The 15,259-nt window shown below is 55.2% G+C and overlaps 4 non-coding genes across 4 annotated transcripts; all 4 read right to left on the bottom strand.

Moving 5' to 3' along the window:
• Positions 1 to 767: 767 nt before the first annotated feature.
• TRNAR-UCG (transfer RNA arginine (anticodon UCG)) lies at positions 768 to 840 on the bottom strand. The gene has a single exon. It is a non-coding gene; the product is annotated as a tRNA-Arg (tRNA).
• Positions 841 to 3,060: 2,220 nt separating this feature from the next.
• On the bottom strand, positions 3,061 to 3,133 carry TRNAW-CCA (transfer RNA tryptophan (anticodon CCA)). Its single transcript has one exon. It is a non-coding gene; the product is annotated as a tRNA-Trp (tRNA).
• Positions 3,134 to 3,934: 801 nt separating this feature from the next.
• TRNAR-UCG (transfer RNA arginine (anticodon UCG)) lies at positions 3,935 to 4,007 on the bottom strand. The gene has a single exon. It is a non-coding gene; the product is annotated as a tRNA-Arg (tRNA).
• A 644-nt stretch (positions 4,008 to 4,651) lies between these two features.
• On the bottom strand, positions 4,652 to 4,724 carry TRNAR-CCU (transfer RNA arginine (anticodon CCU)). Its single transcript has one exon. It is a non-coding gene; the product is annotated as a tRNA-Arg (tRNA).
• Positions 4,725 to 15,259: the final 10,535 nt, after the last annotated feature.

The following is a 15,259-nucleotide window of genomic DNA, read 5'->3' as shown; positions in this document are numbered from 1 at the left end:
AATGTATTCAATCGTCCAACACTGGTGTCTGCACACAGGACATTTCTCAGTTCTCTCCTTAAGTAAACTTCCCATTTTCATCCTCTTCCATCCCCGACTTTAACACTCTGTTCTGTGCTATAATGGAGACTCAGTATTTCTAGCAAGTGGAGAGAAATTGGAGGAGAACTATTTTCGAATCAACACTTCTTCTTCCATGGATGCTTTTCTCAATAAACTGGGCTTTGACAGTGGTATCAAGCCGTCCTTGTCTTCAGCAGGACACAGAAACAGGCACCAAGTCTACTAACCAAGTTCAACCACACTCTGCAACTTAATAGACCAGTGCTTTACAAATAAGCCATCTGTGTCATCAGCAAAGGCAGCCAATGTGCCAATCTTTTATAATTCTTCTGTAGTACTTTTCTTTCTCGTAGGCAAAATGAGCATTTTAACTGCACAAATCATACAGATTTTACACTTGAAGCACTACATGAACACATACTTACACACCTTGCAGTTCATCTACACACACTTAAGCTAAAACCCATTCTGTCAAGTCAGAATTCTGCAAACCTAGTACATATTCAGTGCATGTACATAGAAGCACTTTTTAATGCCACTTAAATGCACTAGATTTTAGACTGAAGATGCAATCTAAATGACTGTGCAGTATGTACTCCACTTTATTATTAATTAGGAATGAGAACATGATGGCTATAAGAGTATTGGAAGAGCCTGCTTCCATTCTGAATGGAAACCTGAATTGTGTGGCCATTGTCAAAAACCGACCATGAAGGGACTCGAACCCTCAATCTTCTGATCCGAAGTCAGACGCCTTATCCATTAGGCCACGTGGTCATGTGTCCTGTGTGTTTATTTTTATACTGTAGGTGGTATGCAAGGATGGAAAATATATTATTTATAGTTATTTAGGTTTACATCCCATTGTGTTGTTTTTCAGCTCCTTTCAATTAAAGCACTTTTTTGGAATCTATATAATGAGAATGTCACCAGTACGATAATCTTTTGTTTTCTTTTTTGCATTTAAATCTCTTTCTTCATGAGATTAAATCTCAGTAAATGCTTTACTTAGCTCTGGATGTTTCCAGAAGTGGAGAGAAACTGTTTTGAAAGTTGTACAAACTGCTCCTTCCTGGATATTCCAATTTACACACACTCAAAGGTTGTATACATTTCATGAATCCTGACTTGCCCTATTCAAGTAGCTGAAAGCCTTTCACCACCTCTAGAAACAACAGTTACACCAATCCAATTCAAATCATTTTTCCAAAGGAATATCTTCTGCCGGGTCAAAAATGCATCTGACAAAGATAGGTGTTTAAAAATCTACTTTGTAGTTTCAGAACATCAACATGACTCTGAAGAGTACAGAAGTAAAATGGTACCATTTCAAAGTTCCTAATACCTCATAAGCTTCTGAGAGGAAGCATGTAATAAATATATTTATTTTTCTGGAAAAGGAAGAGTGGACATTGGTTTGCACCTCAGATGGGATACGCACAATCCCTGGCTTAGGAGGCCAGTGCCTTATCCATTGGGCCACTGAGGCACAGATAAATGCCAGTAATCTAGAGGTATTATTTAAATGTATTCAATCGTCCAACACTGGTGTCTGAACACAGGACATTTCTTAGTTCTCTCCATAAGTAAACTTCCAATTTTCATCCTCTTCTATCCCCGACTTTAACACTCTGTTCTGTGCTATAATGGAGACTCTGTATTTCTAGCAAGTCAAGAGATATTGGAGGAGAACCATTTTCGAATCAACATTTCTTCTTCCATGGATGCTTTTCTCAATAAACTGGGCTTTGGCAGTGGTATCAAGCCGTCCTCGTCTTCAGCAGGACACAGAAACAGGCACCAAGTCTACTAACCAAGTTCAACCACACTCTGCAACTTAATAGACCAGTGCTTTACAAATAAGCCATCTGTGTCATCAGCAAAGGCAGCCAATGTGCCAATCCTTTATAATTCTTCTGTAGTACTTTTCTTTCTCGTAGGCAAAATGAGCATTTTAACTGCACAAATCATACAGATTTTACACTTGAAGCACTACATAAACACATACTTACACACCTTGCAGTTCATCTACACACACTTAAGCTAAAACCCATTCTGTCAAGTCAGAATTCTGCAAACCTAGTACATATTCAGTGCATGTACATAGAAGCACTTTTTAATGCCACTTAAATGCACTAGATTTTAGACTGAAGATGCAATCTAAATGACTGTGCAGTATGTACTCCACTTTATTATTAATTAGGAATAAGAACATGATGGCTATAAGAGTATTGGAAGAGCCTGCTTCCATTATGAATGGAAACCTGAATTGTGTGGCCATTGTCAAAAAGCGACTCGAACCCTCAATCTTCTGATCCGAAGTCAGAAGCCTTATCCATTAGGCCATGCGGTCATGTGTCCTGCTGTGTTTATTTTTATACTGTAGGTGGTATGCAAGGATGGAAAATATATTATTTATAGTTGTTTAGGTTTACATCCCATTGTGTTTTTTCAGCTCCTTTCAATTAAAGCACTTTTTTGGAATCTATATAATGAGAATGTCACCAGTACGATAATCTTTTGTTTTCTTTTTTGCATTTAAACCTCTTTCTTTATGAGATTAAAGCTCAGTAAATGCTTTACATAGCTCGGGATGTTTCCAGAAGTGGAGAGAAACTGTTTTGAAAGTAGTACAAACTGCTCCTTCCTGGATATTCCAATTTACACACACTCAAAGGTTGTATACGTTTCATGAATCCTGACTTACCCTATTTAAGTAGCTGAAAGCCTTTCACCACCTCTAGAAACAACAGTTACACCAATCCAATTCAAATGATTTTTTCCAAAGGAATATCTTCTGCCGTGTCAAAAATGCATCTGACAAAGATAGGTGTTTCAAAGATCGACTTTGTAGTTTCAGAACATCAACATGACTCTGAAGAGTACAGAAGTAAAATGGTACCATTTCAAAGTTCCTAATACCTTATAAGCTTCTGAGAGGAAGCATGTAATAAGTATATTTATTTTTCTGGAAAAGTAAGAGTGGACATAGGTTTGCACCTCAGATGGGACTCGAACCCACAATCCCTGGCTTTGGAGGCCAGTGCCTTATCCATTAGGCCACTGAGGCACAGATAGATGACAGCAATCTAGAGGCATTATGTAAATGTATTCAATCGTCCAACACTGGTGTCTGCACACAGGACATTTCTCAGATCTCTCCATATGTAAACTTCCCATTTTCATCCTCTTCCATCCCCGACTTTAACACTCTGTTCTGTGCTATAATGGAGACTCTGTATTTCTAGCAAGTGGAGAGAAATTGGAGGAGAACCATTTTCGAATCAACACTTCTTCTTCCATGAATGCTTTTCTCAATAAACTGGGCTTTGACAGTGATATCAAGCCGTCCTTGTCTTCAGCAGGACACAGAAACAGGCACCAAGTCTACTAACCAAGTTCAACCACACTCTGCAACTTAATAGACCAGTGTTTTACAAATAAGCCATCTGTGTCATCAGCAAAGGCAGCCAATGTGCCAATCCTTATAATTCTTCTGTAGTACTTTTCATTCTCGTAGGCAAAATGAGCATTTTAACTGCACAAATCATACAGATTTTACACTTGAAGCACTACATGAACACATACTTACACACCTTGCAGTTCATCTACACACACTTAAGCTAAAACCCATTCTGTCAAGTCAGAATTCTGCAAACCTAGTACATATTCAGTGCATGTACATAGAAGCACTTTTTAATGCCACTTAAATGCACTAGATTTTAGACTGAAGATGCAATCTAAATGACTGTGCAGTATGTACTCCACTTTATTATTAATTAGGAATGAGAACATGGTGGCTATAAGACTATTGGAAGAGCTTGCTTCCATTCTGAATGGAAACCTGAATTGTGTGGCCATTGTCAAAAACCGACCACGAAGGGACTCGAACCCTCAATCTTCTGATCCGAAGTCAGACGCCTTATCCATTAGGCCACGCGGTCATGTGTCCTGCGTGTTTATTTTTATACTGTAGGTGGTATGCAAGGATGGAAAATATATTATTTATAGTTATTTAGGTTTACATCCCATTGTGTTATTTTTCAGCTCCTTTCAATTAAAGCACTTTTTTGGAATCTATATAATGAGAATGTCACCAGTACGATAATCTTTATTTTCTTTTTTGCATTTAAACCTCTTTCTTCATGAGATTAAAGCTCAGTAAATGCTTTACATAGCTCTGGATGTTTCCAGAAGTGGAGAGAAACTGTTTTGAAAGTTGTACAAACTGCTCTTTCCTGGATATTCCAATTTACACACACTCAAAGGTTGTATACATTTCATGAATCCTGACTTGCCCTATTCAAGTAGCTGAAAGCCTTTCACCACCTCTAGAAACAACAGTTACACCAATTCAATTCAAATCACTTTTTTCCAAAGGAATATCTTCTGCCGGGTCAAAAATGCATCTGACAAAGATAGGTGTTTAAAAATCTACTTTGTAGTTTCAGAACATCAACATGACTCTGAAGAGTACAGAAGTAAAATGGTACCATTTCAAAGTTCCTAATACCTCATAAGCTTCTGAGAGGAAGCATGTAATAAATATATTTATTTTTCTGGAAAAGGAAGAGTGGACATTGGTTTGCACCTCAGATGGGACTCGAACCCACAATCCCTGGCTAAGGAGGCCAGTGCCTTATCCATTAGGCCACTGAGGCACAGATATATGCCAGTAATCTAGAGGCATTATTTAAATGTATTCAATCGTCCAACACTGGTGTCTGCACACAGGACATTTCTCAGTTCTCTCCATAAGTAAACTTCCAATTTTCATCCTCTTCCATCCCCGACTTTAACACTCTGTTCTGTGCTATAATGGAGACTCTGTATTTCTAGCAAGTGGAGAGATATTGGAGGAGAACCATTTTCGAATCAACACTTCTCCTTCCATGGATGCTTTTCTCAATAAACTGGGCTTTGACAGTGGTATCAAGCCGTCCTTGTCTTCAGCAGGACACAGAAACAGGCACCAAGTCTACTAACCAAGTTCAACCACACTCTGCAACTTAATAGACCAGTGCTTTACAAATAAGCCATCTGTGTCATCAGCAAAGGCAGCCAATGTGCCAATCCTTTATAATTGTTCTGTAGTACTTTTCTTTCTCGTAGGCAAAATGAGCATTTTAACTGCACAAATCATACAGATTTTACACTTGAAGCACTACATGAACACATACTTACACACCTTGCAGTTCATCTACACACACTTAAGCTAAAATCCATTCTCTCAAGTCAGAATTCTGCAAACCTAGTGCATATTCAGTGCATGTACATAGAAGCACTTTTTAATGCCACTTAAATGCACTAGATTTTAGACTGAAGATGCAATCTAAATGACTGTGCAGTATGTACTCCACTTTATTATTAATTAGGAATGAGAACATGATGGCTATAAGAGTATTGGAAGAGCTTGCTTCCATTCTGAATGGAAACCTGAATTGTGTGGCCATTGTCAAAAAGCGACTTGAACCCTCAATCTTCTGATCCGAAGTCAGATGCCTTATCCATTAGGCCATGCGGTCATGTGTCCTGCTGTGTTTATTTTTATACTGTAGGTGGTATGCAAGGATGGAAAATATATTATTTATAGTTTTTTAGGTTTACATCCCATTGTGTTTTTTTCAGTTCCTTTCAATTAAAGCACTTTTTTGGAATCTATATAATGAGAATGTCACCAGTACGATAATCTTTTGTTTTCTTTTTTGCATTTAAACCTCTTTCTTCATGAGATTAAAGCTCAGTGTATGCTTTATATAGCTCTGGATGTTTCCAGAAGTGGAGAGAAACTGTTTTGAAAGTAGTACAAACTGCTCCTTCCTGGATATTCCAATTTACACACACTCAAAGGTTGTATACATTTCATGAATCCTGACTTACCCTATTTAAGTAGCTGAAAGCCTTTCACCACCTCTAGAAACAACAGTTACACCAATCCAATTCAAATGATTTTTTCCAAAGGAATATCTTCTGCCGGGTCAAAAATGCATCTGACAAAGAGAGGTGTTTCAAAAATCGACTTTGTAGTTTCAGAACATCAACATGACTCTGAAGAGTACAGAAGTAAAATGGTACCATTTCAAAGTTCCTAATACCTTATAAGCTTCTGAGAGGAAGCATGTAATAAATATATTTATTTTTCTGGAAAAGTAAGAGTGGACATAGGTTTGCACCTCAGATGAGACTCAAACCCACAATCCCTGACTTAGGAGGCCAGTGCCTTATCCATTAGGCCACTGAGGTACAGATAAATGCCAGTAATCGAGAGGCATTATTTAAATGTATTCAATCGTCCAACACTGGTGTCTGCACACAGGACATTTCTCAGTTCTCTCCATAAGTAAACTTCCAATTTTCATCCTCTTCCATCCCCGACTTTAATACTCTGTTCTGTGCTATAATGGAGACTCTGTATTTCTAGCAAGTGGAGAGATATTGGAGGAGAACCATTTTCGAATCAACACTTCTTCTTCCATGGATGCTTTTCTCAATAAACTGGGCTTTGACAGTGGTATCAAGACGTCCTTGACTTCAGCAGGACACAGAAACAGGCACCAAGTCTACTAACCAAGTTCAACCACACTCTGCAACTTAATAGACCAGTGCTTTACAAATAAGCCATCTGTGTCATCAGCAAAGGCAGCCAATGTGCCAATCCTTTATAATTCTTCTGTAGTACTTTTCTTTCTCGTAGGCAAAATGAGCACTTTAACTGCACAAATCATACAGATTTTACACTTGAAGCACTACATGAACACATACTTACACACCTTGCAGTTCATCTACACACACTTAAGCTAAAACCCATTCTGTCAAGTCAGAATTCTGCAAACCTAGTACATATTCAGTGCATGTACATAGAAGCACTTTTTAATGCCACTTAAATGCACTAGATTTTAGACTGAAGATGCAATCTAAATGACTGTGCAGTATGTACTCCACTTTATTATTAATTAGGAATGAGAACATGATGGCTATAAGACAGGGGTGCCCAAACCTGTCCTGGCGGGCCGTATCCATGCCAGATTTTTGGGATATCCCCATCTGGTGATCACGGTTCGATCCCCGGCGCCGGCGGCAGATCAGAGTGCCCAGGACGGGGTCCATGTGACCCGGGCAGTCCTATCCCCTGGGTGTACGTGGTTGTCCGACATGTCGGTCGGATGTGCTTTTACGTACCGGATCGGAATCGGCCCCCATAAAATCGTACGTAAAGTATATAGCAAATCAACCTGAAATCTGCTGGGTCAGAAAGGGCTCGATTCCGATCCGTGTCGGAAGGTTAGGAGTCCGTACGAATTTGTCGGGACGGCATGGCAGAGTGCCCGGGATGGGCTCCATGGCTCTTGGGCAGTCGTCCCCCGGGCGTCCGGGGCTCCATCCAGGCTGACGGCATGGCAGAGTGCCCGGGACGGGCTCCATGCGTCCCGGGCATTCGTCCCCCGGGCGTCCGGGGCTCCATCCAGGCCGGCGGCATGGCAGAGTGCCCGGGTCGGGCTTCATGCGTCCCGGGCATTCGTCCCCCGGGCGCCTGAAACTGCTGGGTCAGAAAGGGCTCGATTCCGATCCGTGTCAGAAGGTTAGGAGTCCGTACGAATTTGTCGGGACGGCATGGCAGAGTGCCCGGGATGGGCTCCATGGCCCTTGGGCAGTCGTCCCCCGGGCGTCCGGGGCTCCATCCAGGCTGACGGCATGGCAGAGTGCCCGGGACGGGCTCCATGCGTCCCGGGCATTCGTCCCCTGGGTGTCCGGGGCTCCATCCAGGCCGGCGGCATGGCAGAGTGCCCGGGTCGGGCTCCATGCGTTCCGGGCATTCGTCCCCCGGGCGCCTGAAACTGCTGGGTCAGAAAGGGCTCGATTCCGATCCGTGTCGGAAGGTTAGGAGTCCGTACGAATTTGTCGGGACGGCATGGCACAGTGCCCGGGATGGGCTCCATGGCTCTTGGGCAGTCGTCCCCCGGGCGTCCGGGGCTCCATCCAGGCTGACGGCATGGCAGAGTGCCCGGGACGGGCTCCATGCGTCCCGGGCATTCGTCCCCCGGGCGCCCGGGGCTACATCCAGGCTGACGGTATGGCATAGTGCCCGGGTCGGGCTCCATGGTTTTCACGGTGGTCCTCCCCTGGGTGTCAGGGGGCTCCTGGCCGACTGCATGGAAAAGTGCCCAGGACGGGCTCCATGCATCCCGGGCATTCGTCCCCCGGGCGTCTGGGGCTCCATCCAGGCCGACGGCATGGCAGAGTGCCCGGGTCGGGCTCCATGGTTTCCAGGGTGGTCCTCCCCAGGGTGTTGGGGCGCTCCAGGCCGACGGCATGAAAAAGTGCCCAGGACGGGCTCCATGCGTCCTGGGCATTCGTCCCGGGACGGGGACGGGGTGGGGAAGAGTCCAGGCGGCTTCACCTCCATGCCCGGCCATCTGATCACCCAGATTTCCTCGGCCATCTGGTCGCCCGCAACGCTTTCCTATGGGGGGGGACCAGATGGCCGAACTTCCCTGGAAGTCCCGATGAGGTGCCATTCACCTCCCGGATCCCAGCGAGGGCTCCATGAGGTCGGGTTCTTTCACGCCTTGGGTCCCCTCTGTCACCTCACGTGCACAGATTGCAAGAAAGGGGGGTAATTTCCCTCCGGATTACTAGGGGCAGGGTACGCCTGGACACCCCTCCAGGGCTGGTGGTTCTCTGCCATGGGGACCAGATAGGCTATGCCTGGGCAACACCTCCCTAGGCCACCCGGGGCTTCCTTCCTCCAGGCCAACTGCATGTCAAATTGCCCAGGACGGGCTCCATGGCTCTTGGGCAGTCGTCCCCCGGGCGTCCGGGGCTCCATCCAGGCTGACAGCATGGCAGAGTGCCCGGGTCGGGCTCCATGGTTTTCAGGGTGGTCCTCCCCTGGGTGTCGGGGCGCTCCAGGCCAATGGCATGGAAAAGTGCCCAGGACGGCCTCCATGCGTCCCGGGCATTCGTCCCCCGGGCGTCCGGGGCTCCATCCAGGCTGACGGCATGGGAGAGTGCCCGAGTCGGGCTCCATGGTTTTCAGGGTGGTCCTCCCCTGGGTGTCGGGGCGCTCCAGGCCAATGGCATGGAAAAGTGCCCAGGACGGGCTCCATGCGTCCCGGGCATTCGTCCCGGGACGGGGACGGGGACAGGGTCGGGAGAGTCCAGGCGGCTTCTCTTCCATGTCCAGCCATCTGATCGCCCAGATTCCCTCGGCCATCTGGTCGCCCGCATCCCCTCGGGCATCTGGTCGCCCGCAACGCTTTCCTATGGGGCGACCAGATGGCCGAACTTTCCTGGAAGTCCCGATGAGGTGCCATTCGGGCTCCATGGCTCCTGGGCAGTCGTCCCCCGGGCGTCCGGGGCTCCATCCAGGCTGACGGCATGGAAAAGTGCCCAGGACAGGCTCCATGCGTCCCGGGCATTCATCCCCCGGGCGTCCGGGGCTCCATCTAGGCTGACGGTATGGAAGAGTGCCCAGGTCGGGCTCCATGGTTTTCACGGTGGTCCTCCCCTGGGTGTCTGGGGGCTCCAGGCCAAATGCATGGAAAAGTGCCCAGGACGGGCTCCATGCGTCCAGGGCATTCGTCCCCAGGGCGTCCGGGGCTCCATCTAGGCTGACGGTATGGCAGAGTGCCCAGGTCGGGCTCCATGGTTTTCACGGTGGTCCTCCCCTGGGTGTCTGGGGGGCTCCAGGCCGAAGGCACGGAAAAGTGCCCAGGACGGGCTCCATGCGTCCCGGGCATTTGTCCCCCGGGCGTCCGGGGCTCCATCCAGGCTGACGGCATGACAGAGTGCCCGGGTCGGGCTCCATGGGTCCCGGGCAGCCCTCCCCCGGGCGTCCGGGGCTCCCACCGCCAGGCCGACGGCATGTCAAAGTGCCCAGGACGGGCTCCATGAGTCCGGGACAGTCCTCCCCCGGGCGTCCGGGACACCCATCTCCAGGAGGCCAACGGCATTGGCAAAGTACCCAGGACGGGCTCCATGGGTCCCGGGCAGACCTCCCTCGGGCGTCCTGGGCACCCATCTCCATGAGGCCAACGGCATTGGCAAAGTACCCAGGACGGGCTCCATGGGTCCCGGGCAGACCTCCCCCCGGGCGTCCGGGGCTCCATCCTCCAGGCCGACGGAATGTCAAAGTACCCAGGACGGGCTCCATGGGTCTCGGGCAGCTTCCCCCGGGCGTCCGGGGCACCCACCTCCAGGCCGACGGCATGTCAAAGTACCCAGGACGGGCTCCACGGGTCCCGGGCATTCCTCCCCCAGGTCGTCCGGGCCCTAGAGCTCCGGTGGGCCAACCTGCGCCTGAGGCCCAGCCAGGGTCCAAGAGCCCTGCCTTGCGTGGGCAGGCAGTCAGGAACCCTACCGCGAAGGCTTGGGATGGATGGGGAGCTGGGAGTCCTTTCGATCCCGGCCCTCTGGTCGCCCGCGATGCTTTCCAATGGGGCGACCAGATGGCCAGGCTTCCCTGGAAGTCCCGATGAGGTGCCATTCGGCTCCCGGATCCCAGCTAGGGCTCCATGAGGTCGGGTTCTTTTACGCCTGTTTTACGCCTTGGGTCCCCTCTGTCACCTCGCGTGCACGTATTGCAAGAAAGGGGGGTAATTTCCCTCTGGATTACTAGGGGCAGGGTACGCCCGGACACCTCTCCAGGGCTGGTGGTTCTCTGCCCGGGGGACCAGATGAGATATGCCTGGGCAACACCTCCCCCGGGCGTCTGGGGGCTCCATTCTCCGGGCCAACGGCATGGCTCAATGCCCAGGACGGGCTCCACGTGTCCCGGACAGACCTCCCCTGGGCGTCCGGGGCACCCATCTCCAGGAGGCCAACGGGATGGCAAAGTACCCGGGAAGGGCTCCACTGGTCCCGGGCAGCCTTCCCCCGGGCGTCCAGGGCTCCCACCTCCAGGCCGACGGCATGTCACACTGCCCAGGACGGGCTCCATGGGCCCCGGACAGACCTCCCCCGGGCGTCCGGGGCACCCATCTCCAGGAGGCCAACGGGATGGCAGAGTAACCGGGAAGGGCTCCATGGGTCCCGGGCAGCCCTCCCCCGGGCGTCCGGGGCTCCCACCTCCAGGACGACGGCATGTCAAAGTGCCCAGGGCGGGCTCCACGGGCCCCGGGCAGCCCTTCCGCCGGGCGTTCGGGGCACACATCTCCAGGAGGCCAACGGCGTTGCAAAGTACCCGGAAAGGGCTCCACGGGTACCGGGCAGTCCTCCCCCGGGCGTCCGGGGCACCCATCTCCATGAGGCCAACGGCATTGGCAAAGTACCAGGGAAGGGCTCCACGGGTCCCGACCAGGCTTCCCACGGGCGTCCCGGGCACCCTCCTCCAGACCGACGGCATGTCAAAGTGTCCAGGTTGGGCTCCATGGGTCCCGGGCAGCCCGCTCCCGGGCGTCCGGGGCTCCCACCTCCAGGCCGACGGCATGTCAAAGAGCCCAGGACGGGATCCACGGGTACCGGGCAGTCCTCCCCCGGGCGTCCGGGGCTCCCATCTCCAGGCCAACGGCATGGCTCAATGCCCAGGACGGGCTCCATGGGTCCCGCGCAGGCCTCCCCCAGGCGTCCGGGGCAACCATCTCCATGAGGCCAACGGCATTGGCAAAGTACCCGGGAAGGGCTCCACGGGTCCCGGGCAGGCCTCCCCCGGGCGTTCAGGGCACCCACCTCCAGGCCGACGGCATGTAAAAGTGCCCAGGACGGGCTCCATGGGTCCCGGGCAGCCCGCCCCCGGGCATCTGGGGCACCCATCTCCAGGAGGCCAACGGAGTTGCAAAGTACCCGGGAAGGGCTCCACGGGTACCGGGCAGTCCTCCCCCGGGCATCCGGGGGCTCCCTTCTCCAGGCCGACGGCATGGTTCAATGCCCAGGACGGGACGTCAAGTGGCCAGGACGGGCTCCATGCGTCCCGGGCATTCGTCCCGGGACGGGGACGGGGTGGGGAAGAGTCCAGGCGGCTTCACCTCCATGCCCGGCCATCTGGTCGCCCGGATTCCCTCGGCCATCTGGTCGCCCGGATCCCCTTGGGCATCTGGTCGCCCGCAACGCTTTCCTATGGGGGGGACCAGATGGCCGAACTTCCCTGGAAGTCTTAATGAGGTGCCATTCGCCTCCCGGATCCCAGCGAGGGCTCCATGAGGTCGGGTTCTTTCACGCCTTGGGTCCCCTCTGTCACCTCGCGTGCACAGATTGCAAGAAAGGGGGGTAATTTGCCTCCGGATTACTATGGGGCAGGGTATGCCCGGACACCCCTCCAGGGTTGGTGGTTCTCTGCCATGGGGACCAGATGGGATATGCCTGGGCAACACCTCCCTAGGCCACCCGGAGCTTCCTTCCTCCAGGCCAACTGCATGTCAAATTGCCCAGGACGGGCTCCATGGCTCTTGGGCAGTCGTCCCCCGGGCGTCCGGTGCTCCATCCAGGCCGACGGCATGGCAGAGTGCCCGGGACAGGCTCCATGCGTCCCGGGCCTTCGTCCCCCCGGGCGTCCGGGGCTCCATCCAGGCTGACGGCATGGCAGAGTGCCCGGGTCGGGCTCCATGGTTTCCACTGTGGTCCTCCCCTGGGTGTCGGGGTGCTCCAGGCCGACGGCATGGCAGAGTGCCCGGGACGGGCTCCGTGCGTCCCGGGCCTTCGTCCCCCGGGCGTCCGGGGCTCCATCCGGGCTGACGGCATGGCAGAGTGCCCAGGACGGGCTCCATGCGTCCCGGGCATTCGTCCCCCGGGCGTCCGGGGCTCCATCCGGGCTGACGGCATGTCAGAGTGCCCAGGACGGGCTCCACGGGTCCCCAGCGTCCGGGGCTCCTTTTCCCCGGGCCAACGGCTTGTCAGAGTGCCCAGGACGGGCTCCACGGGCCCCGGGCGTCCGGGGCTCCCTTCCCCGGGCCAGCGGCATGTCAGAGTGCCCAGGACGGGCTCCACGGGTCCCGGTCATCCGGGGCACCCTTCCCCGGGCCAGCGGCATGTCAGAGTGCCCAGGACCAGTTCCACGGGTCCCGGGCAGTCCTCCCCCGGGGCTCCCTTCCCCGGGCCAAAGCATTTCAGAGTGCCCAGGACGGGCTCCACGGGTCCCGGGCGTCCAGGGCTCCCTTCCCCGGGCCAACGGCTTGTCAGAGTGCCCAGGACGGGCTCCACAGGTCCCGGGCGTCCGGGGCACCCTTCCCCGGGCCAGCGGCTTGTCAGAGTGCCAAGGACGGGCTCCACTGGTCCCGGTCGTCTTGGGCTCCCTTCCCCGGGCCAACAGCTTGTCAGAGTGCCCAGGACGGGCTCCACGGGTCCCGGGCAGTCCTCCCCCGGGCCAACAGCAGGTCAGAGTGCCCAGGACGGGCTCCACGGGTCCCGGGCAGCCCGCCCCCCGGGCGTTCGGGGCACCCATCTCCAGGAGGCCAACGGCGTTGCAAAGTACCCGGGAAGGGCTCCACGGGTACCGGGCAGTCCTCCCCCGGGCGTCCGGGGGCTCCCTTCTCCAGGCCAACGGCATGGTTCAATGCCCAGGACGGGCTGCATGTGTCCCGGACAGACCTCCCCCGGGCGTCCGGGGCACCCATCTCCAGGCCAACGGCATGGCTCAATGCCCAGGACAGGCTCCATGGGTCCGGGGAGGCGTCCCATGCGCCTCCGGGCTTGGGAGCCCCGGCTGGGTCCAGGGGCCCAGCCGGGCCCGGGTCGGGTGCTCCGGCCCTGGTCCCTGTCTCCCAGCCTACCGCACTGCCAAGGGCCTAGGAAGGGGTTCCGTTGTGCCCGGGGAGCCTCCCCTTGCTTGTCTGGGTTCAGGAGCTCTGTCCGGGGCCCCTAGGGGCCCGGGGGAGGGCGGCCTCCCCACCCCGGGCTCTGTCCTTGGTCCTGCTGCGTGGCAGGGTGCCCGGGACGGGGTCCGGAGGGACCGGGGAGGCGTCCCATGCACCTCCGGGCTTGGGAGCCCCGGCTGCGTCCAGGGGCCCGGCCGGGCCCCGGGTCGGGTGCTCCGGCCCTCGGCCCTGGGCCCTGTCTCCCAGCCTGCCGCACTGCCAAGGGCCCGGGAAGGGGTTCCGATGTGCCCGGGGAGCCTCCCCTTGCTTGGCTGGGTTCAGGAGCAGTGGCTAGGGCCCCTGAGGGCCCGGAGAGGGCGGCCTCCCCACCCCGGGCTCTGTCCTTGGTCCTGCTGCGTGGCAGGGTGCCCGGGACGGGGTCCGGAGGGACCGGGGAGGCGTCCCATGCGCCTCCGGGCTTGGGAGCCCCGGCTGGGTCCAGGGGCCCGGGCGGGCCCCGGGTCGGGTGCTCCGGCCCTGGGCCCTGTCTCCCAGCCTGCCGCACTGCCAAGGGCCCGGAAAGGGGTTCCGATGTGCCCGGGGAGCCTCCCCTTGCTTGTCTGTGTTCAGGAGCTCCATCCGGGGTCCCTGAGGGCCCGGGGATGGCGGCCTCCCCACCACGGGCTCCGTCCTGGGTCCTGGCGCGTGGCATGGTGCCCGGGACGGGGTCCGGCGTGCCAGGGGAGGCTCGCCCTGCGCCTCCGGGCCTGGGAGCCCCGGCTGGGTCCAGGGGCCCGGCCGGGGCCCCGGGTGGGGCGCTCCGTCCCTGGGCCCTGTCCCCAGGCCTGCCGCACTGCCAAAGTCCTGGGACGGGGTTCCGTGGTGCCCGAGGAGCCTCCCCGTGCTTGGCTGGGTTCAGGACCCACACCCGGGGCCCCTGAGGGCCCCGGGGAGGGTGGCCTCCCCACCCCGGGCTCCGTCCTGGGTCCTGCCGCGGGGCAGGGTGCCCGGGACGGGGTCCGGCGGGCCCGGGGAGGCTTCCCCTGTGCCTCCGGGCCTGGGAGCCCCGGCTGGGTCCAGGGGCCCGGTCGGGGCCCTGGGTCGGGCGCTCCGGCCCTGGGCCCGGTCCCCCGGGCTGCCGCTCCACCCAGGGCCCAGGACAGGGGTCCGTCGGTCCCTTGCAGGCCTCCCCTGCTTGTCAAGGTGTAAGCGGGCCCCGGGTCGGAGGGCCTGCCGGCCCCTGGCAGCCTCCATGGCTGTGGCCCGGCTGGGGCCCCGGGCCTCCGGCCCGCAATGCCCCGGGCGCCCGCTCCCTCCTTCGTGGGGGCACGGGGCGACTGGATGGCGTCCCTTTCGTGCCCGGCCATCTGGTCGCCCGGATCCCCTCGGCCATCTGGTCTCCCGGATCCCCTCGGCCATCTGGTCTCCCGGATCCCCTCGGCCATCTGGTCTCCCGGATCGCCTCGGCC

The sequence above is a fragment of the Lissotriton helveticus genome, chromosome 5_1 (genome assembly GCF_964261635.1).
Source record: "Lissotriton helveticus chromosome 5_1, aLisHel1.1, whole genome shotgun sequence".
NCBI lineage: Eukaryota > Metazoa > Chordata > Amphibia > Caudata > Salamandridae > Lissotriton > Lissotriton helveticus.
Note: the sequence above shows the minus strand (reverse complement) of the source record. Positions and strands in the feature narration are given on the sequence as shown.